The sequence below is a fragment of the Coregonus clupeaformis genome, unplaced genomic scaffold, assembly GCF_020615455.1.
Source record: "Coregonus clupeaformis isolate EN_2021a unplaced genomic scaffold, ASM2061545v1 scaf3395, whole genome shotgun sequence".
NCBI classification, from domain to species: Eukaryota; Metazoa; Chordata; class Actinopteri; order Salmoniformes; family Salmonidae; genus Coregonus; species Coregonus clupeaformis.
This window is the reverse complement of record NW_025536849.1, coordinates 15,861-40,803: the sequence shown is the minus strand read 5'-3', so window position 1 is coordinate 40,803 and position 24,943 is coordinate 15,861. Positions and strand designations below refer to the sequence as shown.

At 40.1% G+C, this 24,943-nt stretch overlaps 11 non-coding genes across 11 annotated transcripts; all 11 read right to left on the bottom strand.

The window, feature by feature from the left end:
• Nucleotides 1–1,434: 1,434 nt before the first annotated feature.
• Nucleotides 1,435–1,598, bottom strand: LOC121565138. The gene has a single exon (XR_006000414.1). It is a non-coding gene; the product is annotated as a U1 spliceosomal RNA (small nuclear RNA).
• A 6,842-nt stretch (nt 1,599–8,440) lies between these two features.
• Nucleotides 8,441–8,604, bottom strand: LOC121565139. The gene has a single exon (XR_006000415.2). It is a non-coding gene; the product is annotated as a U1 spliceosomal RNA (small nuclear RNA).
• Nucleotides 8,605–10,211: 1,607 nt separating this feature from the next.
• LOC123489872 lies at nt 10,212–10,375 on the bottom strand. The gene has a single exon (XR_006660722.1). It is a non-coding gene; the product is annotated as a U1 spliceosomal RNA (small nuclear RNA).
• Nucleotides 10,376–11,983: 1,608 nt separating this feature from the next.
• On the bottom strand, nt 11,984–12,147 carry LOC121565157. Its single transcript, XR_006000432.1, has one exon. It is a non-coding gene; the product is annotated as a U1 spliceosomal RNA (small nuclear RNA).
• Nucleotides 12,148–13,755: 1,608 nt separating this feature from the next.
• LOC121565151 lies at nt 13,756–13,919 on the bottom strand. Its single transcript, XR_006000426.2, has one exon. It is a non-coding gene; the product is annotated as a U1 spliceosomal RNA (small nuclear RNA).
• A 1,608-nt stretch (nt 13,920–15,527) lies between these two features.
• LOC123489874 lies at nt 15,528–15,689 on the bottom strand. The gene has a single exon (XR_006660724.1). It is a non-coding gene; the product is annotated as a U1 spliceosomal RNA (small nuclear RNA).
• Nucleotides 15,690–17,296: 1,607 nt separating this feature from the next.
• On the bottom strand, nt 17,297–17,460 carry LOC121565404. Its single transcript, XR_006000536.2, has one exon. It is a non-coding gene; the product is annotated as a U1 spliceosomal RNA (small nuclear RNA).
• A 1,608-nt stretch (nt 17,461–19,068) lies between these two features.
• On the bottom strand, nt 19,069–19,232 carry LOC121565405. The gene has a single exon (XR_006660721.1). It is a non-coding gene; the product is annotated as a U1 spliceosomal RNA (small nuclear RNA).
• A 1,607-nt stretch (nt 19,233–20,839) lies between these two features.
• LOC121565402 lies at nt 20,840–21,003 on the bottom strand. Its single transcript, XR_006000534.2, has one exon. It is a non-coding gene; the product is annotated as a U1 spliceosomal RNA (small nuclear RNA).
• Nucleotides 21,004–22,610: 1,607 nt separating this feature from the next.
• Nucleotides 22,611–22,774, bottom strand: LOC121565148. The gene has a single exon (XR_006000423.2). It is a non-coding gene; the product is annotated as a U1 spliceosomal RNA (small nuclear RNA).
• Nucleotides 22,775–24,382: 1,608 nt separating this feature from the next.
• LOC121565153 lies at nt 24,383–24,546 on the bottom strand. The gene has a single exon (XR_006000428.2). It is a non-coding gene; the product is annotated as a U1 spliceosomal RNA (small nuclear RNA).
• Between the last annotated feature and the right edge of the window lie 397 nt (nt 24,547–24,943).

The window sequence follows — 24,943 nt, the reverse complement described above, 5'->3', positions numbered from 1 at the left end:
ACAGACCTGGGTTCGATCCTTTTTCAGGCATAAGCAACAGAAATCGGCTCCTGATGATCCTGAAGGATGATGATGCGGTCTATGAGGATGACATCAACTCTGACTGACTTCCTTACTTCTAGTCCCCTGTAGTTCAGTTGGTAGAGCATGGCGCTTGCAACGCCAGGGTTGTGGGTTCGTTTCCCACGGGGGGCCAGTATGAAAAATGTATGCACTCACTAACTGTAAGTCGCTCTAGATAAGAGCATCTGCTAAATGACTAAAATGTAAATGTTGTAGTCCGTTGTGACAAATTTGGTACACATGTTGCAAACAGTGTCAAGACTCAACACATGCAAGAACATTCATATCGACCACACGGTGGCGCTATAATAACATACTATGCCATTTAGCAGAAGTTTTCAACTTTTATCCCAAGCGACTTACAGTCATGTGTGCATACATTTTTACGTATGGGTGGTCCCGGGGATCGAACCCACTACCCTGGCGTTACAAGCGCCATGCTCTACCAATTGAGCTACAGAGGACCACAGGCACACGTTCATATCTCTTGATCTGTTTGACTCAAAGTGCTGAAATTTGGGCAAGCTATGTACATGCATGCATTGGACAGACGTGTAGTGTAGGGTGCGACATGCGACTGAAATGTTGCGGGTAATAGGAGCGCTTGGCATGAAGCGCTAGTCTACACCCATTCAGCATGTCTCATTGATCTCTATTGTTCATACCCATGGCAATAGCTTTCACTCTGGCAACTCAAATAGCTTCATGGTTTCCAGGGCTGAGAGTGAGACCAGGGGGGTAAAAGAGGCATTTTGGGCTAAAATGTGTTAAATAGCAATTGGAAGTTCTGGATGAAACTGGTAAAAGGATAATGACATTAGAACATTTTAATACTTTGAAACAGTAACATCATTTAGTTTTACTTTATGATTTTCCAACATGCTGATTCTACCGTTTCAGTGGATTACGTTTCTAATTGCTGCAAATATTTCTAAAAACATATTGTTAGTAACAATGTGTTATTGTACTTACAAAACAACACACAGCAGCAGAGACAGTTGATCATCTGGCAGAAGTGTGCCTGTTACAATGGGGACATAGCGCCTCCTACTGGATGAAATCAGGAAACGTTTACAAGGACTAACTAGGCCCGACCCTGCTAAGCTTTATGAGTTTATGGTAAAGTATATAAAGTTATTGTCTTAAAAACAAGTAAATTGAACCAAACATACAATTTTCATGAATTATGCTAAAAATAAGTTATATTTGAGAAAACAGCACATGAATCGGATTCAGCATCGACAGGCTCTGTTGATTATTGGACCTTTAACAGCAGAGCTACTACAAACGCTAAAGCCAGCAAGAGCTGACAATTACTGCACACCAATCATCAAACCACTCTTAATACTAATTTATTTTTCACAATGAAATCAGGGGAGAGCGCGAACGCAGTCCCCCACTACCAGAAATTATGCAATCGAGATTTCCACATTTGGGAAATTCGCAGGGGTCAGCACAGCCGGAGTGCAATGGCTGAGCCTCACCCTGGGTGAACCGCCTTCTTGATCACGGTATCTCCCTTGCCAGGTAAGTATGAGTTGTACACGGTCAATGTGGGATAGTCCTTCCCGTGCGAATGTTTTAGGTTCATGGTTTTAGCACCACGGCTATTGACAGAAAAACAAGTAATTTCAATGGACGTTCAGTGTTATTTTGTCTACTTGTAGATGGAGAGGTGAAAACACGTTTAAACTGTTATTTTACTCGTAAATTAGACCACTGAGTGGCGCAGTGGTCTAAGGCACTGCATCGCAGTGCTAACTGTGCCACTAGAGATCCTGGTTCGAATCCAGGCTCTGTCGCAGCCGGCCGCGACCGGGAGACTAATGGGCGGCGCACAATTGGCCCAGCGTCGTCTAGGGTAGGGGAGGGAATGGCCGGCAGGGATGTAGATCAGTTGATAGAGCATGGCGTTTGCAACGCCAGGGTTGTGGGTTTGATTCCCACAAGGGACCAGGATAAAAAAAAATATGTAATCACTAACTGTAAGTCGCTCTGGATAAGAGCGTCTGCTAAATGACTGTAATGTAATGTAATGTAATGTAATGAGTGTTTCGCAAATTTCCCAGGATGCAATTCTGTATAAATTATCGTAACAAAACATGTTTATTAAACGTCTGTCTGATAGCCGAAAGTACAATACATTATTATAAATAACCCTGAGTACAACCAAAACACACATAAAGCCAAGTGAATGGAATTTGTGATTTTATTTAGCTTTTCTGCGTCTCGTGGATCTTTTTGTCTTTAAGAAAGCCAGACTGCAGTTCCACTATGGAACACTAGTGGGCACACTCCCAGTCCCACACACTCACCCATACAGGCACATTGAAACAGGGACCGCTGATAAAGCGTTAGAATTACAGAGTATAGTCAAAGATTACTTATAACTAAACCAAGATAGACCACAGCCTGACGTTTCCAATGGGAACTAATGAGCCACAGTGGGCAGAACAAGCAAGGAGGGGGCAGAGCCAAGCACGAGCTAGAGAGATCCTATTGGCGCGTTCTAGCGTCATCTGCGTATTTCCGTGAGGGAACGCCTAATCTGTGAAGAGCACGTGTGCAATAACGCAATTTGCCTTTACGCTCCTTCTAAACAACGCGATTTTTAAAACACTTTTGCAAAGGTTAAAGTTGACTAACCTTAGTCCACTCTGTTCATAACAGATTATAGTTTTGGAAACTGAAAACTGTATTGAGATCAAATGTTTCATCGATGAGAACATTTGCAGAATGTCTGCCAAAATCTATCTCCTTCCATCTTCTCCCGCTGCCCGCCAATGGGCTTCCGCTCTTATTTGGTAGTGAGTGGAAACAGCAAGCGGATGCTTCACATTTAAACATCCAGTGAAAAATCTGTCTCATTGTTCTATCTGTGTTGTAGTATTTCAACCACACCACCTCTAACAAATGTGTAAACTGAAAGAATGTTACTATTATAAATAAAAGGCAGTTGCTCCCTGATAATATAAGAGAAGTGTACCAACAACAACAAAAAGCGAACAAGCAACTAGCAACAGTCATCGAAATTATTAAAATGTTTAAAAAACAATTCTAAGACATGCAAGTTGGACAATGGATGAAGATTCTCCTAACTTTTAGAATGTTTATAATCCATCAGATATTGACTTAACTATAGCACATAAAACATTTTACTGGCACGGATAGAGCGCTTGGCATGAAGCGCTTGGCATCTTGTTGTTATGAAATGCATTATCTGAATTATGCCCACAGAATTATACCTACGGAGGAGCGGCTTCTATGAAGGAACGTTGAATGTCTCTGAACTTCAGAGAGTTGGCTTAACTAACGTTGGACCAGAGCTAGCCCTTTATCATGACTCTCAGTACCATAACATTACACATAATGCAGCCTGAACCGGTTCCAACTCTTTATCCTACAACCCTGACACACACACACACACACACACACACACACACACACCTGTCCCTGTTCTAAGAGTTGCTCTAGCAACGCTCATGCCCCGCCCACCTGAGATCTGTCATTTTCTACCATCTATTTCCTGTGTTTGAGGGGTACAAAATCCACTTGTAACTTTACTTAAATCTCGCTGCTTTAATTTTACTCCTGCTACTCTTTCATACTCTTGCTTGTGTCGTTTTCCCCTGTTAACGTTCCGACCGTGGAAATGTTTGTAATGTCCTGTCAAACACACCCCGGTAATGGCTGAAATAGGCTCAATGGGATACATTGGCTTTCAGTTGAATCTATAAGAACGCTAAAGCTTCGTCTAGGATTTAATGCACCGTCTCGACAAGTACATCACAAGAACGAAAAGAAAGATAAATGTGTTATGATGGGTGTTCATTTTTTGTGGAGTTGAAAAAAGGAATCATTTAATACAGTTTACATTTTTACAAATTAGATGCGCTGAAATGAAAGCAAACTTCTGAAAATGAACATTTGGATTATAGTGATATTATGTCACATCTCGCAAACGATGTAAAGGATGTTTAGATAGGTGTCATCTCGAGCCAAGCCGTTGACTTTATATCAAAGGGTGTCCTGCTATTGACACACCTGTTGAATTATGCAAGAAAACGTGACAACAACAGTAATTAATGAGGCAGTCTTGACAGCGCAGGTGAGTGATGGTAGGGTAGACAGAGCAAGTGTTTGGTGCTTGCAGCCCTGTTCCACCCATTTATGTTAATGTCTTCATAGATGCAAATATATCCAGTGTATTTGTGCAAATTAGGCACATCATTTTCTTTATTTTAACATAAATAAGTAAAAAACTGGTACAATAAGAAAATGTGTATGAGTGCATTCAAATAAAAATAAGTTAAACTTGACAATACATTGAATACCTGAAATATGATCAAAATCCCTGAACTCCATTTTTGTCCATGCCAGTAAAATGTTTTATGTGCTATAATTCAGTCAATATCTGATGGATTATAACAATTCTAAAAGTTACAGCCTTATTCCAGTACATCACTGGGGCCAAGCTTCCTGCCATCCAGGACCTCTATACCAGGCGGTGTCAGAGGAAGGCCCTCAAAATTGTCAAAGACTCCAGCCACCCTAGTCATAGACTGTTCTCTCTCTGCTACCGCACGGCGGTACCGGAGTGCCAAGTCTAGGTCCAAAAGACTTCTCAACAGCTTCTACCTCCAAGCCATAAGACTCCTGAACAGCTAATCATGGCTACCCGGACTATTTGAACTGCCCCCACACCCCCCACCCCCCACCCCCACCCCCACCCCGTCCCCCTTTTTTTACTCTGCTGCTACTCTGTTTATTATTTATGCATAGTCACTTTAACTCTACTCACATGTACATATTACCTCAATTACCTCAACTAGCCGGTGCCCCCGCACATTGACTCTGCATCGGTAACCCCCTTTATATAGCCTCCCTACTGTTATTTTATTTTACTGCTGCTCTTTAGTTATTAGCTTTTATTTTTTTGCTTAACACTTTTTTTTAAACTTTTTTTTTTTTTTTACTTTGCATTGTTGGTTAAGGGCTTGTAAGTAAGCATTTCACTGTAATGTCTACACCTGTTGTACTCGGTGCATGTGGCAATTAAAATGTGATTTTGCCTGCTGGCCCCCCTACCTCTGCAAAAGCACAGTTCCCGCTCAGCCCAGTCAAAACTGTTCGCTGCTCTGGCACCCCAATGGTGGAACAAGCTCCCTCACGACGCCAGGACAGCGGAGTCACTCACCACCTTCCGGAGACACTTGAAACCCCACCTCTTTAAGGAATACCTGGCATAGGATAAAGTAATCCTTCTACACCCCCTTACCCCACCCCCCCAAAAAATAAAAAATAAATAATATTGTAAAGTGGTTATCCCACTGGCTATAAGGTGAATGCACCAATTTGTAAGTCGCTCTGGATAAGAGCGTCTGCTAAATGACGTATATGTAAAATGTAAATGTAAAAAAATTTAAACATTTGATAAAACGTGAAGAATTGTCATTCACGATTGACAGTGATGATGGCCCATTTTGAAATTAAGTATGCCTAACTTGGTGTTATTAAGTATGCCTAACTTGGTGTTATTAAGTATGCCTAACTTGGTGTTATTAAGTATGCCTAACTTGGTGTTATTAAGTATGCCTAACTTGGTGTTATTAAGTATGCCTAACTTGGTGTTATTAAGTATGCCTAACTTGGTGTTATTAAGTATGCCTAACTTGGTGTTTGAGGGTATTCAAAATAGAAAATATTATTGAGACAATATGTGTTGGCATAGGCAGACGTTACAATTGGAGGATGCATTTTATGCATATTCATATTCTATAATGATGATTAAATGGGGCTACATCAGTCAGGACAAACCTTGATTGAGGAAATGACGTTGTTTACTAATTTATCCCCCCAAAAATAGCACTACACCACTGCCTAAACCTGCTACGAAAAGTCAATTTTGACAAAAACGGTTTCTCTTCTAGACAAAACCCTCCTTAGGAAGGTTAATTACAGCTCGGTCTGTGCTATCCGAGATCCTTGGGATGTCCCTACCCCCCAATGAAGTTTACATTTAAAATGGTTAAGGTAAGAGTTATGGTTAAGATTAGGGTAATAGTAGGGGTTAAGGTTAGGGTTTAGGGTAGGGGTTAGGGTAGGGATTTCCCAAGGAACCCGGATAGCACTGACCATTACCGCTCCCCCTTCCGTATCATGATAGACTCCCGATTGGTCAGCGTCACCCACCTTCTGTCCGCTGAAAAGTCAGTTCTCACTTTTAGACGAAAGAGGGGACACAAAACGAGTGTTTACGGAAGCGGCACAGTGTTTTGTTGATATTAGCACGCCTCAGCACGGGAAACACTCTTTTCATGCCACTTCGAATACCGAAGCAACTTCTTCATAGCAGGTTAGGAGACTGAGGTTAAGGTTAGGAAAGGGGTTAGGGTTAGCGAAAATCACTTCTTATCGAAGTGGCTTAAATAGTGTGTCCCCCACAGCACAGCTGATAAAGTTGAGAAGACTTCTAGCTAAGGTAAACTGCTTCAAAGCTTTATTACTAATTCTGGCGTTTACAACATTAGAGAATGATTTGGATAGTCAACCCCCACTTTTTTCTACTCAAAATGCGGGTGTGCAAGCCAGTTACTGCTAGCTATCTAGCAACCTGTTAGCTTAGCCAGTGGTATCAAAGACAGTAAACTCCGCGGTGGTATAGACGGGTTGGCCGACAACATCACAAAAATGATGCGCGTGCATCGAGCCTGTGCTGCAGATTAAAAGGTGTGAGATTAATACAAAGCATGAATTGAGTTTAAGTTTTTGTATGTTTATTCTGTTACTCAGTAGGTGATTGATAATAACATTTTTAATATTTTAAATAAAACATCAGTCATTAAGGATCTAGAATGAAATTACTAAAACGTAAATTTGACAAGGAGTGCAGTGTCATCATTTGCTGTCTGTCTTTTGGGACCCTGTCACATCCATGACGCAGAATGTCACATCCATAACGCAGAACGTCACATCCATAACGCAGAACGTCACATCCATAACGCAGAACGTCACATCCATGACGCAGAACGTCACATCCATAACGCAGAACGTCACATCCATAACGAAGAACGTCACATCCATAACGCAGAACGTCACATCCATGACGCAGAACGTCACATCCATGACGCAGAACGTCACATCCATGACGCAGAACGTCACATCCATAACGCAGAACGTCACATCCATAACGCAGAACGTCACATCCATAAAGCAGAACGTCACATCCATGACGCAGAACGTCACATCCATGACGCAGAACGTCACATCCATAACGCAGAACGTCACATCCATAACGCAGAACGTCACATCCATAACGCAGAACGTCACATCCATAATTTTCCTCTAGCGTTATTATGAAAGTGCAAATATTTATATAATTGTTGAGGTATGCAGCGCTCTAATTCGCAATGAAAAGTGTGTTTTTGAAATAAAGAATTGTAGATGCATTTTTTTAGCACATTTGTACATTAATGGTTGGTTAAGACGGGACCCACGAGTGCACTTTGATAGCCTATGCAATAACTATGCAAATGACCGGTGATTTCTTGGTTCTTTGAGGCACACTGCATTTTCAGATGACAACGAAAGTATTACAATGAAGTTTGGTGAAGAAATCTTTAATATATAAACAGTCATTTTTTTCACAGAGCACATCCATAATGCAGAATGGTACATTTTCCTCTCTAAAGTTTATATGACAATTTCTATATTTTCATCATTGTTGTTTTTGTGTGTTGCCAAGCCTTTATTTTCAAAGTGACTATTAATATTTTACCCTAAGACTTTGACATTCAAAGACGTTTGGGGCGGCAGATAGCTTAGTGGTTAAGAGTGTTATGCTAGTAACCGAAAGATCGCTGGTTCTAATCCCTGAGCTGACTAGGTGAAAAATCTGTTGATGTACCCTTGAGCAAGGCACTTAACCCTAATTGCTCTGGATAAGAGCGTCTGCTAAATGACTAAAATGTAATGTAAATATTTGCTGATGTGTCTATTCTCCCCAAAATGCCCGTCCATTTCCGTCACATCCATAACACAAGTTATGTTGTTCTGTTACTTCAAACTGGTATTACTTAGAACTTTTTATTTTTATGTCTACACTTCCCCCATAATTAATAGCATACCATTTTCATTAATTATGCTAAAATGTACAATTGACAAACAGTTGTATTTTACTTATTTTTCTAACAGTAGAAAACAGCACATGAATCGGATTCAGCATCGACAGACTGTTGATTCTTGAACCCCTAAACAGGAGAGCTGCTACAAACGCTAAAACCAGGAAGAGGCCGAACATTTCCCCAAACCAATCAAGAAATTCGAGCATCAAAAAGACGAACCAGGCTTATCCCCAATTTATTTTTTACAATGAAATCAGGGGAGAGCGCGAACGCAGTCCCCCACTACCAGAAATTATGCAATCGAGATTTCCACATTTGGGAAATTCGCAGGGGTCAGCACAGCCAGAGTGCAATGGCTGAGCCTCACCCTGGGTGAACCGCCTTCTTGATCACGGTATCTCCCTTGCCAGGTAAGTATGAGTTGTACACGGTCAATGTGGGATAGTCCTTCCCGTGCGAACGTTTTAGGTTCATGGTTTTAGCACCACGGCTATTGACAGAAAAACAAGTAATTTCAATGGACGTTCAGTGCTATTTTGTCTACTTGTAGATGGAGAGGTGAAAACACGTTTTAACTGTTATTTTACTCGTAAATGATGAGTGTTTCGCAATTTTCCCAGGATGCAATTCTGTAGAAATTATCGTAACAAAACATTTTTATTAAACGTCTGTCTGATAGCCGAAAGTACAATACATTATTATAAATAACCCTGAGTACAACCAAAACACACATAAAGCCAAGTGAATGGAATTTGTGATTTTATTTAGCTTTTCTCGTCTCGTGGTTCTTTTGTCTTCGAGAGATAAGCCAGACTGCAGTTCCACTATGGAACACTAGTGGGCACACTCCCCAGTCCCACACACTCACCCATACAGGCACATTGAAACAGGGACCACTGATAAAGCGTTAGAATTACAGAGTATAGTCAAAGATTACTTATAACTAAACCAAGATAGACCACAGCCTGACGTTTCCAATGGGAACTAATGAGCCACAGTGGGCAGAACAAGCAAGGAGGGGGGCAGAGCCAAGCACGAGCTAGCGAGATCCTATTGGCGCGTTCTAGCATTTTTTTAGCACATTTGTACATTAATGGTTGGTTAAGACGGGACCCACGAGTGCACTTTGATAGCCTATGCAATAACTATTCAAATGACCGGTGATTTCTTGGTTCTTTGAGGTACACTGTATTTTCAGATGACAACGAAAGTATTTCGATGAAGTTTGGTGAAGAAATCTTTAATATATAAACAGTCATTTTTTCACAGAGCACATCCATAATGCAGAATGTCACATACATAATGGTACATTTTCCTCTCTAAAGTTTATATGACAATTTCTATATTTTCATCATTGTTGTTTTTGTGTGTTGCCAAGCCTTTATTTTCAAAGTGACTATTAATATTTTACCCTAAGACTTTGACATTCAAAGACGTTTGGGGGCGGCAGATTGCTTAGTGGTTAAGAGTGTTTTGCTAGTAACCGAAAGATCGCTGGTTCTAATCCCCGAGCTGACTAGGTGAAAAATCTGTTGATGTACCCTTGAGCAAGGCACTTAACCCTAATTGCTCCTGTAAATTGCTCTGGATAAGAGCGTCTGCTAAATGACTAAAATGTAATGTAAATATTTGCTGATGTGTCTATTCTCCCCAAAATGCCTGTCCATTTCCGTCACATCCATAACACAAGTTCTGTTGTTCTGTTACTTCAAACTGGTATTACTTAGAACTTTTTATTTTTATGTCTACACTTCCCCCATAATTAATAGCATACCATTTTCATTAATTATGCTAAAATGTACAATTGACAAACAGTTGTATTTTACTTCTTTTTCTAACAGTAGAAAACAGCACATGAATCGGATTCAGCATCGACAGACTGTTGATTCTTGAACCCCTAAACAGCAGAGCTGCTACAAACGCTAAAACCAGGAAGAGGCCGAACATTTCCCCAAACCAATCAAGAAATTCGAGCATCAAAAAGACGAACCAGTCTTATCCACAATTTATTTTTTACAATGAAATCAGGGGAGAGCGCGAACGCAGTCCCCCACTACCAGAAATTATGCAATCGAGATTTCCACATTTGGGAAATTCGCAGGGGTCAGCACAGCCAGAGTGCAATGGCTGAGCCTCACCCTGGGTGAACCGCCTTCTTGATCACGGTATCTCCCTTGCCAGGTAAGTATGAGTTGTACACGGTCAATGTGGGATAGTCCTTCCCGTGCGTAACGTTTTAGGTTCATGGTTTTAGCACCACGGCTATTGACAGAAAAACAAGTAATTTCAATGGACGTTCAGTGCTATTTTGTCTACTTGTAGATGGAGAGGTGAAAACACGTTTTAACTGTTATTTTACTCGTAAATGATGAGTGTTTCGCAATTTTCCCAGGATGCAATTCTGTAGAAATTATCGTAACAAAACATTTTTATTAAACGTCTGTCTGATAGCCGAAAGTACAATACATTATTATAAATAACCCTGAGTACAACCAAAACACACATAAAGCCAAGTGAATGGAATTTGTGATTTTATTTAGCTTTTCTCGTCTCGTGGTTCTTTTGTCTTCGAGAGATAAGCCAGACTGCAGTTCCACTATGGAACACTAGTGGGCACACTCCCCAGTCCCACACACTCACCCATACAGGCACATTGAAACAGGGACCACTGATAAAGCGTTAGAATTACAGAGTATAGTCAAAGATTACTTATAACTAAACCAAGATAGACCACAGCCTGACGTTTCCAATGGGAACTAATGAGCCACAGTGGGCAGAACAAGCAAGGAGGGGGCAGAGCCAAGCACGAGCTAGCGAGATCCTATTGGCGCGTTCTAGCATTTTTTTAGCACATTTGTACATTAATGGTTGGTTAAGACGGGACCCACGAGTGCACTTTGATAGCCTATGCAATAACTATTCAAATGACCGGTGATTTCTTGGTTCTTTGAGGTACACTGTATTTTCAGATGACAACGAAAGTATTTCGATGAAGTTTGGTGAAGAAATCTTTAATATATAAACAGTCATTTTTTCACAGAGCACATCCATAATGCAGAATGTCACATACATAATGGTACATTTTCCTCTCTAAAGTTTATATGACAATTTCTATATTTTCATCATTGTTGTTTTTGTGTGTTGCCAAGCCTTTATTTTCAAAGTGACTATTAATATTTTACCCTAAGACTTTGACATTCAAAGACGTTTGGGGGCGGCAGATTGCTTAGTGGTTAAGAGTGTTTTGCTAGTAACCGAAAGATCGCTGGTTCTAATCCCCGAGCTGACTAGGTGAAAAATCTGTTGATGTACCCTTGAGCAAGGCACTTAACCCTAATTGCTCCTGTAAATTGCTCTGGATAAGAGCGTCTGCTAAATGACTAAAATGTAATGTAAATATTTGCTGATGTGTCTATTCTCCCCAAAATGCCTGTCCATTTCCGTCACATCCATAACACAAGTTCTGTTGTTCTGTTACTTCAAACTGGTATTACTTAGAACTTTTTATTTTTATGTCTACACTTCCCCCATAATTAATAGCATACCATTTTCATTAATTATGCTAAAATGTACAATTGACAAACAGTTGTATTTTACTTCTTTTTCTAACAGTAGAAAACAGCACATGAATCGGATTCAGCATCGACAGACTGTTGATTCTTGAACCCCTAAACAGCAGAGCTGCTACAAACGCTAAAACCAGGAAGAGGCCGAACATTTCCCCAAACCAATCAAGAAATTCGAGCATCAAAAAGACGAACCAGTCTTATCCACAATTTATTTTTTTACAATGAAATCAGGGGAGAGCGCGAACGCAGTCCCCCACTACCAGAAATTATGCAATCGAGATTTCCACATTTGGGAAATTCGCAGGGGTCAGCACAGCCAGAGTGCAATGGCTGAGCCTCACCCTGGGTGAACCGCCTTCTTGATCACGGTATCTCCCTTGCCAGGTAAGTATGAGTTGTACACGGTCAATGTGGGATAGTCCTTCCCGTGCGAACGTTTTAGGTTCATGGTTTTAGCACCACGGCTATTGACAGAAAAACAAGTAATTTCAATGGACGTTCAGTGCTATTTTGTCTACTTGTAGATGGAGAGGTGAAAACACGTTTTAACTGTTATTTTACTCAGTAAATGATGAGTGTTTCGCAATTTTCCCAGGATGCAATTCTGTAGAAATTATCGTAACAAAACATTTTTATTAAACGTCTGTCTGATAGCCGAAAGTACAATACATTATTATAAATAACCCTGAGTACAACCAAAACACACATAAAGCCAAGTGAATGGAATTTGTGATTTTATTTAGCTTTTCTCGTCTCGTGGTTCTTTTGTCTTCGAGAGATAAGCCAGACTGCAGTTCCACTATGGAACACTAGTGGGCACACTCCCCAGTCCCACACACTCACCCATACAGGCACATTGAAACAGGGACCACTGATAAAGCGTTAGAATTACAGAGTATAGTCAAAGATTACTTATAACTAAACCAAGATAGACCACAGCCTGACGTTTCCAATGGGAACTAATGAGCCACAGTGGGCAGAACAAGCAAGGAGGGGGCAGAGCCAAGCACGAGCTAGCGAGATCCTATTGGCGCGTTCTAGCATTTTTTTAGCACATTTGTACATTAATGGTTGGTTAAGACGGGACCCACGAGTGCACTTTGATAGCCTATGCAATAACTATTCAAATGACCGGTGATTTCTTGGTTCTTTGAGGTACACTGTATTTTCAGATGACAACGAAAGTATTTCGATGAAGTTTGGTGAAGAAATCTTTAATATATAAACAGTCATTTTTTCACAGAGCACATCCATAATGCAGAATGTCACATACATAATGGTACATTTTCCTCTCTAAAGTTTATATGACAATTTCTATATTTTCATCATTGTTGTTTTTTGTGTGTTGCCAAGCCTTTATTTTCAAAGTGACTATTAATATTTTACCCTAAGACTTTGACATTCAAAGACGTTTGGGGGCGGCAGATTGCTTAGTGGTTAAGAGTGTTTTGCTAGTAACCGAAAGATCGCTGGTTCTAATCCCCGAGCTGACTAGGTGAAAAATCTGTTGATGTACCCTTGAGCAAGGCACTTAACCCTAATTGCTCCTGTAAATTGCTCTGGATAAGAGCGTCTGCTAAATGACTAAAATGTAATGTAAATATTTGCTGATGTGTCTATTCTCCCCAAAATGCCTGTCCATTTCCGTCACATCCATAACACAAGTTCTGTTGTTCTGTTACTTCAAACTGGTATTACTTAGAACTTTTTATTTTTATGTCTACACTTCCCCCATAATTAATAGCATACCATTTTCATTAATTATGCTAAAATGTACAATTGACAAACAGTTGTATTTTACTTCTTTTTCTAACAGTAGAAAACAGCACATGAATCGGATTCAGCATCGACAGACTGTTGATTCTTGAACCCCTAAACAGCAGAGCTGCTACAAACGCTAAAACCAGGAAGAGGCCGAACATTTCCCCAAACCAATCAAGAAATTCGAGCATCAAAAAGACGAACCAGTCTTATCCACAATTTATTTTTTTACAATGAAATCAGGGAGAGCGCGAACGCAGTCCCCCACTACCAGAAATTATGCAATCGAGATTTCCACATTTGGGAAATTCGCAGGGGTCAGCACAGCCAGAGTGCAATGGCTGAGCCTCACCCTGGGTGAACCGCCTTCTTGATCACGGTATCTCCCTTGCCAGGTAAGTATGAGTTGTACACGGTCAATGTGGGATAGTCCTTCCCGTGCGAACGTTTTAGGTTCATGGTTTTAGCACCACGGCTATTGACAGAAAAACAAGTAATTTCAATGGACGTTCAGTGCTATTTTGTCTACTTGTAGATGGAGAGGTGAAAACACGTTTTAACTGTTATTTTACTCAGTAAATGATGAGTGTTTCGCAATTTTCCCAGGATGCAATTCTGTAGAAATTATCGTAACAAAACATTTTTATTAAACGTCTGTCTGATAGCCGAAAGTACAATACATTATTATAAATAACCCTGAGTACAACCAAAACACACATAAAGCCAAGTGAATGGAATTTGTGATTTTATTTAGCTTTTCTCGTCTCGTGGTTCTTTTGTCTTCGAGAGATAAGCCAGACTGCAGTTCCACTATGGAACACTAGTGGGCACACTCCCCAGTCCCACACACTCACCCATACAGGCACATTGAAACAGGGACCACTGATAAAGCGTTAGAATTACAGAGTATAGTCAAAGATTACTTATAACTAAACCAAGATAGACCACAGCCTGACGTTTCCAATGGGAACTAATGAGCCACAGTGGGCAGAACAAGCAAGGAGGGGGCAGAGCCAAGCACGAGCTAGCGAGATCCTATTGGCGCGTTCTAGCATTTTTTTAGCACATTTGTACATTAATGGTTGGTTAAGACGGGACCCACGAGTGCACTTTGATAGCCTATGCAATAACTATTCAAATGACCGGTGATTTCTTGGTTCTTTGAGGTACACTGTATTTTCAGATGACAACGAAAGTATTTCGATGAAGTTTGGTGAAGAAATCTTTAATATATAAACAGTCATTTTTTCACAGAGCACATCCATAATGCAGAATGTCACATACATAATGGTACATTTTCCTCTCTAAAGTTTATATGACAATTTCTATATTTTCATCATTGTTGTTTTTGTGTGTTGCCAAGCCTTTATTTTCAAAGTGACTATTAATATTTTACCCTAAGACTTTGACATTCAAAGACGTTTGGGGGCGGCAGATTGCTTAGTGGTTAAGAGTGTTTTGCTAGTAACCGAAAGATCGCTGGTTCTAATCCCCGAGCTGACTAGGTGAAAAATCTGTTGATGTACCCTTGAGCAAGGCACTTAACCCTAATTGCTCCTGTAAATTGCTCTGGATAAGAGCGTCTGCTAAATGACTAAAATGTAATGTAAATATTTGCTGATGTGTCTATTCTCCCCAAAATGCCTGTCCATTTCCGTCACATCCATAACACAAGTTCTGTTGTTCTGTTACTTCAAACTGGTATTACTTAGAACTTTTTATTTTTATGTCTACACTTCCCCCATAATTAATAGCATACCATTTTCATTAATTATGCTAAAATGTACAATTGACAAACAGTTGTATTTTACTTCTTTTTCTAACAGTAGAAAACAGCACATGAATCGGATTCAGCATCGACAGACTGTTGATTCTTGAACCCCTAAACAGCAGAGCTGCTACAAACGCTAAAACCAGGAAGAGGCCGAACATTTCCCCAAACCAATCAAGAAATTCGAGCATCAAAAAGACGAACCAGTCTTATCCACAATTTATTTTTTACAATGAAATCAGGGGAGAGCGCGAACGCAGTCCCCACTACCAGAAATTATGCAATCGAGATTTCCACATTTGGGAAATTCGCAGGGGTCAGCACAGCCAGAGTGCAATGGCTGAGCCTCACCCTGGGTGAACCGCCTTCTTGATCACGGTATCTCCCTTGCCAGGTAAGTATGAGTTGTACACGGTCAATGTGGGATAGTCCTTCCCGTGCGAACGTTTTAGGTTCATGGTTTTAGCACCACGGCTATTGACAGAAAAACAAGTAATTTCAATGGACGTTCAGTGCTATTTTGTCTACTTGTAGATGGAGAGGTGAAAACACGTTTTAACTGTTATTTTACTCGTAAATGATGAGTGTTTCGCAATTTTCCCAGGATGCAATTCTGTAGAAATTATCGTAACAAAACATTTTTATTAAACGTCTGTCTGATAGCCGAAAGTACAATACATTATTATAAATAACCCTGAGTACAACCAAAACACACATAAAGCCAAGTGAATGGAATTTGTGATTTTATTTAGCTTTTCTCGTCTCGTGGTTCTTTTGTCTTCGAGAGATAAGCCAGACTGCAGTTCCACTATGGAACACTAGTGGGCACACTCCCCAGTCCCACACACTCACCCATACAGGCACATTGAAACAGGGACCACTGATAAAGCGTTAGAATTACAGAGTATAGTCAAAGATTACTTATAACTAAACCAAGATAGACCACAGCCTGACGTTTCCAATGGGAACTAATGAGCCACAGTGGGCAGAACAAGCAAGGAGGGGGCAGAGCCAAGCACGAGCTAGCGAGATCCTATTGGCGCGTTCTAGCATTTTTTTAGCACATTTGTACATTAATGGTTGGTTAAGACGGGACCCACGAGTGCACTTTGATAGCCTATGCAATAACTATTCAAATGACCGGTGATTTCTTGGTTCTTTGAGGTACACTGTATTTTCAGATGACAACGAAAGTATTTCGATGAAGTTTGGTGAAGAAATCTTTAATATATAAACAGTCATTTTTTCACAGAGCACATCCATAATGCAGAATGTCACATACATAATGGTACATTTTCCTCTCTAAAGTTTATATGACAATTTCTATATTTTCATCATTGTTGTTTTTGTGTGTTGCCAAGCCTTTATTTTCAAAGTGACTATTAATATTTTACCCTAAGACTTTGACATTCAAAGACGTTTGGGGGCGGCAGATTGCTTAGTGGTTAAGAGTGTTTTGCTAGTAACCGAAAGATCGCTGGTTCTAATCCCCGAGCTGACTAGGTGAAAAATCTGTTGATGTACCCTTGAGCAAGGCACTTAACCCTAATTGCTCCTGTAAATTGCTCTGGATAAGAGCGTCTGCTAAATGACTAAAATGTAATGTAAATATTTGCTGATGTGTCTATTCTCCCCAAAATGCCTGTCCATTTCCGTCACATCCATAACACAAGTTCTGTTGTTCTGTTACTTCAAACTGGTATTACTTAGAACTTTTTATTTTTATGTCTACACTTCCCCCATAATTAATAGCATACCATTTTCATTAATTATGCTAAAATGTACAATTGACAAACAGTTGTATTTTACTTCTTTTTCTAACAGTAGAAAACAGCACATGAATCGGATTCAGCATCGACAGACTGTTGATTCTTGAACCCCTAAACAGCAGAGCTGCTACAAACGCTAAAACCAGGAAGAGGCCGAACATTTCCCCAAACCAATCAAGAAATTCGAGCATCAAAAAGACGAACCAGTCTTATCCACAATTTATTTTTTTACAATGAAATCAGGGGAGAGCGCGAACGCAGTCCCCCACTACCAGAAATTATGCAATCGAGATTTCCACATTTGGGAAATTCGCAGGGGTCAGCACAGCCAGAGTGCAATGGCTGAGCCTCACCCTGGGTGAACCGCCTTCTTGATCACGGTATCTCCCTTGCCAGGTAAGTATGAGTTGTACACGGTCAATGTGGGATAGTCCTTCCCGTGCGAACGTTTTAGGTTCATGGTTTTAGCACCACGGCTATTGACAGAAAAACAAGTAATTTCAATGGACGTTCAGTGCTATTTTGTCTACTTGTAGATGGAGAGGTGAAAACACGTTTTAACTGTTATTTTACTCGGTAAATGATGAGTGTTTCGCAATTTTCCCAGGATGCAATTCTGTAGAAATTATCGTAACAAAACATTTTTATTAAACGTCTGTCTGATAGCCGAAAGTACAATACATTATTATAAATAACCCTGAGTACAACCAAAACACACATAAAGCCAAGTGAATGGAATTTGTGATTTTATTTAGCTTTTCTCGTCTCGTGGTTCTTTTGTCTTCGAGAGATAAGCCAGACTGCAGTTCCACTATGGAACACTAGTGGGCACACTCCCCAGTCCCACACACTCACCCATACAGGCACATTGAAACAGGGACCACTGATAAAGCGTTAGAATTACAGAGTATAGTCAAAGATTACTTATAACTAAACCAAGATAGACCACAGCCTGACGTTTCCAATGGGAACTAATGAGCCACAGTGGGCAGAACAAGCAAGGAGGGGGGCAGAGCCAAGCACGAGCTAGCGAGATCCTATTGGCGCGTTCTAGCATTTTTTTAGCACATTTGTACATTAATGGTTGGTTAAGACGGGACCCACGAGTGCACTTTGATAGCCTATGCAATAACTATTCAAATGACCGGTGATTTCTTGGTTCTTTGAGGTACACTGTATTTTCAGATGACAACGAAAGTATTTCGATGAAGTTTGGTGAAGAAATCTTTAATATATAAACAGTCATTTTTTCACAGAGCACATCCATAATGCAGAATGTCACATACATAATGGTACATTTTCCTCTCTAAAGTTTATATGACAATTTCTATATTTTCATCATTGTTGTTTTTGTGTGTTGCCAAGCCTTTATTTTCAAAGTGACTATTAATATTTTACCCTAAGACTTTGACATTCAAAGACGTTTGGGGCGGCAGATTGCTTAGTGGTTAAGAGTGTTTTGCTAGTAACCGAAAGATCGCTGGTTCTAATCCCCGAGCTGACTAGGTGAAAAATCTGTTGATGTACCCTTGAGCAAGGCACTTAACCCTAATTGCTCCTGTAAATTGCTCTGGATAAGAGCGTCTGCTAAATGACTAAAATGTAATGTAAATATTTGCTGATGTGTCTATTCTCCCCAAAATGCCTGTCCATTTCCGTCACATCCATAACACAAGTTCTGTTGTTCTGTTACTTCAAACTGGTATTACTTAGAACTTTTTATTTTTATGTCTACACTTCCCCCATAATTAATAGCATACCATTTTCATTAATTATGCTAAAATGTACAATTGACAAACAGTTGTATTTTACTTCTTTTTCTAACAGTAGAAAACAGCACATGAATCGGATTCAGCATCGACAGACTGTTGATTCTTGAACCCCTAAACAGCAGAGCTGCTACAAACGCTAAAACCAGGAAGAGGCCGAACATTTCCCCAAACCAATCAAGAAATTCGAGCATCAAAAAGACGAACCAGTCTTATCCACAATTTATTTTTTTACAATGAAATCAGGGGAGAGCGCGAACGCAGTCCCCCACTACCAGAAATTATGCAATCGAGATTTCCACATTTGGGAAATTCGCAGGGGTCAGCACAGCCAGAGTGCAATGGCTGAGCCTCACCCTGGGTGAACCGCCTTCTTGATCACGGTATCTCCCTTGCCAGGTAAGTATGAGTTGTACACGGTCAATGTGGGATAGTCCTTCCCGTGCGAACGTTTTAGGTTCATGGTTTTAGCACCACGGCTATTGACAGAAAAACAAGTAATTTCAATGGACGTTCAGTGCTATTTTGTCTACTTGTAGATGGAGAGGTGAAAACACGTTTTAACTGTTATTTTACTCGTAAATGATGAGTGTTTCGCAATTTTCCCAGGATGCAATTCTGTAGAAATTATCGTAACAAAACATTTTTATTAAACGTCTGTCTGATAGCCGAAAGTACAATACATTATTATAAATAACCCTGAGTACAACCAAAACACACATAAAGCCAAGTGAATGGAATTTGTGATTTTATTTAGCTTTTCTCGTCTCGTGGTTCTTTTGTCTTCGAGAGATAAGCCAGACTGCAGTTCCACTATGGAACACTAGTGGGCACACTCCCCAGTCCCACACACTCACCCATACAGGCACATTGAAACAGGGACCACTGATAAAGCGTTAGAATTACAGAGTATAGTCAAAGATTACTTATAACTAAACCAAGATAGACCACAGCCTGACGTTTCCAATGGGAACTAATGAGCCACAGTGGGCAGAACAAGCAAGGAGGGGGCAGAGCCAAGCACGAGCTAGCGAGATCCTATTGGCGCGTTTCTAGCATTTTTTTAGCACATTTGTACATTAATGGTTGGTTAAGACGGGACCCACGAGTGCACTTTGATAGCCTATGCAATAACTATTCAAATGACCGGTGATTTCTTGGTTCTTTGAGGTACACTGTATTTTCAGATGACAACGAAAGTATTTCGATGAAGTTTGGTGAAGAAATCTTTAATATATAAACAGTCATTTTTTCACAGAGCACATCCATAATGCAGAATGTCACATACATAATGGTACATTTTCCTCTCTAAAGTTTATATGACAATTTCTATATTTTCATCATTGTTGTTTTTGTGTGTTGCCAAGCCTTTATTTTCAAAGTGACTATTAATATTTTACCCTAAGACTTTGACATTCAAAGACGTTTGGGGGCGGCAGATTGCTTAGTGGTTAAGAGTGTTTTGCTAGTAACCGAAAGATCGCTGGTTCTAATCCCCGAGCTGACTAGGTGAAAAATCTGTTGATGTACCCTTGAGCAAGGCACTTAACCCTAATTGCTCCTGTAAATTGCTCTGGATAAGAGCGTCTGCTAAATGACTAAAATGTAATGTAAATATTTGCTGATGTGTCTATTCTCCCCAAAATGCCTGTCCATTTCCGTCACATCCATAACACAAGTTCTGTTGTTCTGTTACTTCAAACTGGTATTACTTAGAACTTTTTATTTTTATGTCTACACTTCCCCCATAATTAATAGCATACCATTTTCATTAATTATGCTAAAATGTACAATTGACAAACAGTTGTATTTTACTTCTTTTTCTAACAGTAGAAAACAGCACATGAATCGGATTCAGCATCGACAGACTGTTGATTCTTGAACCCCTAAACAGCAGAGCTGCTACAAACGCTAAAACCAGGAAGAGGCCGAACATTTCCCCAAACCAATCAAGAAATTCGAGCATCAAAAAGACGAACCAGTCTTATCCACAATTTATTTTTTACAATGAAATCAGGGGAGAGCGCGAACGCAGTCCCCCACTACCAGAAATTATGCAATCGAGATTTCCACATTTGGGAAATTCGCAGGGGTCAGCACAGCCAGAGTGCAATGGCTGAGCCTCACCCTGGGTGAACCGCCTTCTTGATCACGGTATCTCCCTTGCCAGGTAAGTATGAGTTGTACACGGTCAATGTGGGATAGTCCTTCCCGTGCGAACGTTTTAGGTTCATGGTTTTAGCACCACGGCTATTGACAGAAAAACAAGTAATTTCAATGGACGTTCAGTGCTATTTTGTCTACTTGTAGATGGAGAGGTGAAAACACGTTTTAACTGTTATTTTACTCAGTAAATGATGAGTGTTTCGCAATTTTCCCAGGATGCAATTCTGTAGAAATTATCGTAACAAAACATTTTTATTAAACGTCTGTCTGATAGCCGAAAGTACAATACATTATTATAAATAACCCTGAGTACAACCAAAACACACATAAAGCCAAGTGAATGGAATTTGTGATTTTATTTAGCTTTTCTCGTCTCGTGGTTCTTTTGTCTTCGAGAGATAAGCCAGACTGCAGTTCCACTATGGAACACTAGTGGGCACACTCCCCAGTCCCACACACTCACCCATACAGGCACATTGAAACAGGGACCACTGATAAAGCGTTAGAATTACAGAGTATAGTCAAAGATTACTTATAACTAAACCAAGATAGACCACAGCCTGACGTTTCCAATGGGAACTAATGAGCCACAGTGGGCAGAACAAGCAAGGAGGGGGCAGAGCCAAGCACGAGCTAGCGAGATCCTATTGGCGCGTTCTAGCATTTTTTAGCACATTTGTACATTAATGGTTGGTTAAGACGGGACCCACGAGTGCACTTTGATAGCCTATGCAATAACTATTCAAATGACCGGTGATTTCTTGGTTCTTTGAGGTACACTGTATTTTCAGATGACAACGAAAGTATTTCGATGAAGTTTGGTGAAGAAATCTTTAATATATAAACAGTCATTTTTTCACAGAGCACATCCATAATGCAGAATGTCACATACATAATGGTACATTTTCCTCTCTAAAGTTTATATGACAATTTCTATATTTTCATCATTGTTGTTTTTGTGTGTTGCCAAGCCTTTATTTTCAAAGTGACTATTAATATTTTACCCTAAGACTTTGACATTCAAAGACGTTTGGGGGCGGCAGATTGCTTAGTGGTTAAGAGTGTTTTGCTAGTAACCGAAAGATCGCTGGTTCTAATCCCCGAGCTGACTAGGTGAAAAATCTGTTGATGTACCCTTGAGCAAGGCACTTAACCCTAATTGCTCCTGTAAATTGCTCTGGATAAGAGCGTCTGCTAAATGACTAAAATGTAATGTAAATATTTGCTGATGTGTCTATTCTCCCCAAAATGCCTGTCCATTTCCGTCACATCCATAACACAAGTTCTGTTGTTCTGTTACTTCAAACTGGTATTACTTAGAACTTTTTATTTTTATGTCTACACTTCCCCCATAATTAATAGCATACCATTTTCATTAATTATGCTAAAATGTACAATTGACAAACAGTTGTATTTTACTTCTTTTTCTAACAGTAGAAAACAGCACATGAATCGGATTCAGCATCGACAGACTGTTGATTCTTGAACCCCTAAACAGCAGAGCTGCTACAAACGCTAAAACCAGGAAGAGGCCGAACATTTCCCCAAACCAATCAAGAAATTCGAGCATCAAAAAGACGAACCAGTCTTATCCACAATTTATTTTTTTACAATGAAATCAGGGGAGAGCGCGAACGCAGTCCCCCACTACCAGAAATTATGCAATCGAGATTTCCACATTTGGGAAATTCGCAGGGGTCAGCACAGCCAGAGTGCAATGGCTGAGCCTCACCCTGGGTGAACCGCCTTCTTGATCACGGTATCTCCCTTGCCAGGTAAGTATGAGTTGTACACGGTCAATGTGGGATAGTCCTTCCCGTGCGAACGTTTTAGGTTCATGGTTTTAGCACCACGGCTATTGACAGAAAAACAAGTAATTTCAATGGACGTTCAGTGCTATTTTGTCTACTTGTAGATGGAGAGGTGAAAACACGTTTTAACTGTTATTTTACTCGTAAATGATGAGTGTTTCGCAATTTTCCCAGGATGCAATTCTGTAGAAATTATCGTAACAAAACATTTTTATTAAACGTCTGTCTGATAGCCGAAAGTACAATACATTATTATAAATAACCCTGAGTACAACCAAAACACACATAAAGCCAAGTGAATGGAATTTGTGATTTTATTTAGCTTTTCTCGTCTCGTGGTTCTTTTGTCTTCGAGAGATAAGCCAGACTGCAGTTCCACTATGGAACACTAGTGGGCACACTCCCCAGTCCCACACACTCACCCATACAGGCACATTGAAACAGGGACCACTGATAAAGCGTTAGAATTACAGAGTATAGTCAAAGATTACTTATAACTAAACCAAGATAGACCACAGCCTGACGTTTCCAATGGGAACTAATGAGCCACAGTGGGCAGAACAAGCAAGGAGGGGGCAGAGCCAAGCACGAGCTAGCGAGATCCTATTGGCGCGTTTCTAGCATTTTTTTAGCACATTTGTACATTAATGGTTGGTTAAGACGGGACCCACGAGTGCACTTTGATAGCCTATGCAATAACTATTCAAATGACCGGTGATTTCTTGGTTCTTTGAGGTACACTGTATTTTCAGATGACAACGAAAGTATTTCGATGAAGTTTGGTGAAGAAATCTTTAATATATAAACAGTCATTTTTTCACAGAGCACATCCATAATGCAGAATGTCACATACATAATGGTACATTTTCCTCTCTAAAGTTTATATGACAATTTCTATATTTTCATCATTGTTGTTTTTGTGTGTTGCCAAGCCTTTATTTTCAAAGTGACTATTAATATTTTACCCTAAGACTTTGACATTCAAAGACGTTTGGGGGCGGCAGATTGCTTAGTGGTTAAGAGTGTTTTGCTAGTAACCGAAAGATCGCTGGTTCTAATCCCCGAGCTGACTAGGTGAAAAATCTGTTGATGTACCCTTGAGCAAGGCACTTAACCCTAATTGCTCCTGTAAATTGCTCTGGATAAGAGCGTCTGCTAAATGACTAAAATGTAATGTAAATATTTGCTGATGTGTCTATTCTCCCCAAAATGCCTGTCCATTTCCGTCACATCCATAACACAAGTTCTGTTGTTCTGTTACTTCAAACTGGTATTACTTAGAACTTTTTATTTTTATGTCTACACTTCCCCCATAATTAATAGCATACCATTTTCATTAATTATGCTAAAATGTACAATTGACAAACAGTTGTATTTTACTTCTTTTTCTAACAGTAGAAAACAGCACATGAATCGGATTCAGCATCGACAGACTGTTGATTCTTGAACCCCTAAACAGCAGAGCTGCTACAAACGCTAAAACCAGGAAGAGGCCGAACATTTCCCCAAACCAATCAAGAAATTCGAGCATCAAAAAGACGAACCAGTCTTATCCACAATTTATTTTTTTACAATGAAATCAGGGGAGAGCGCGAACGCAGTCCCCCACTACCAGAAATTATGCAATCGAGATTTCCACATTTGGGAAATTCGCAGGGGTCAGCACAGCCAGAGTGCAATGGCTGAGCCTCACCCTGGGTGAACCGCCTTCTTGATCACGGTATCTCCCTTGCCAGGTAAGTATGAGTTGTACACGGTCAATGTGGGATAGTCCTTCCCGTGCGAACGTTTTAGGTTCATGGTTTTAGCACCACGGCTATTGACAGAAAAACAAGTAATTTCAATGGACGTTCAGTGCTATTTTGTCTACTTGTAGATGGAGAGGTGAAAACACGTTTTAACTGTTATTTTACTCGTAAATGATGAGTGTTTCGCAATTTTCCCAGGATGCAATTCTGTAGAAATTATCGTAACAAAACATTTTTATTAAACGTCTGTCTGATAGCCGAAAGTACAATACATTATTATAAATAACCCTGAGTACAACCAAAACACACATAAAGCCAAGTGAATGGAATTTGTGATTTTATTTAGCTTTTCTCGTCTCGTGGTTCTTTTGTCTTCGAGAGATAAGCCAGACT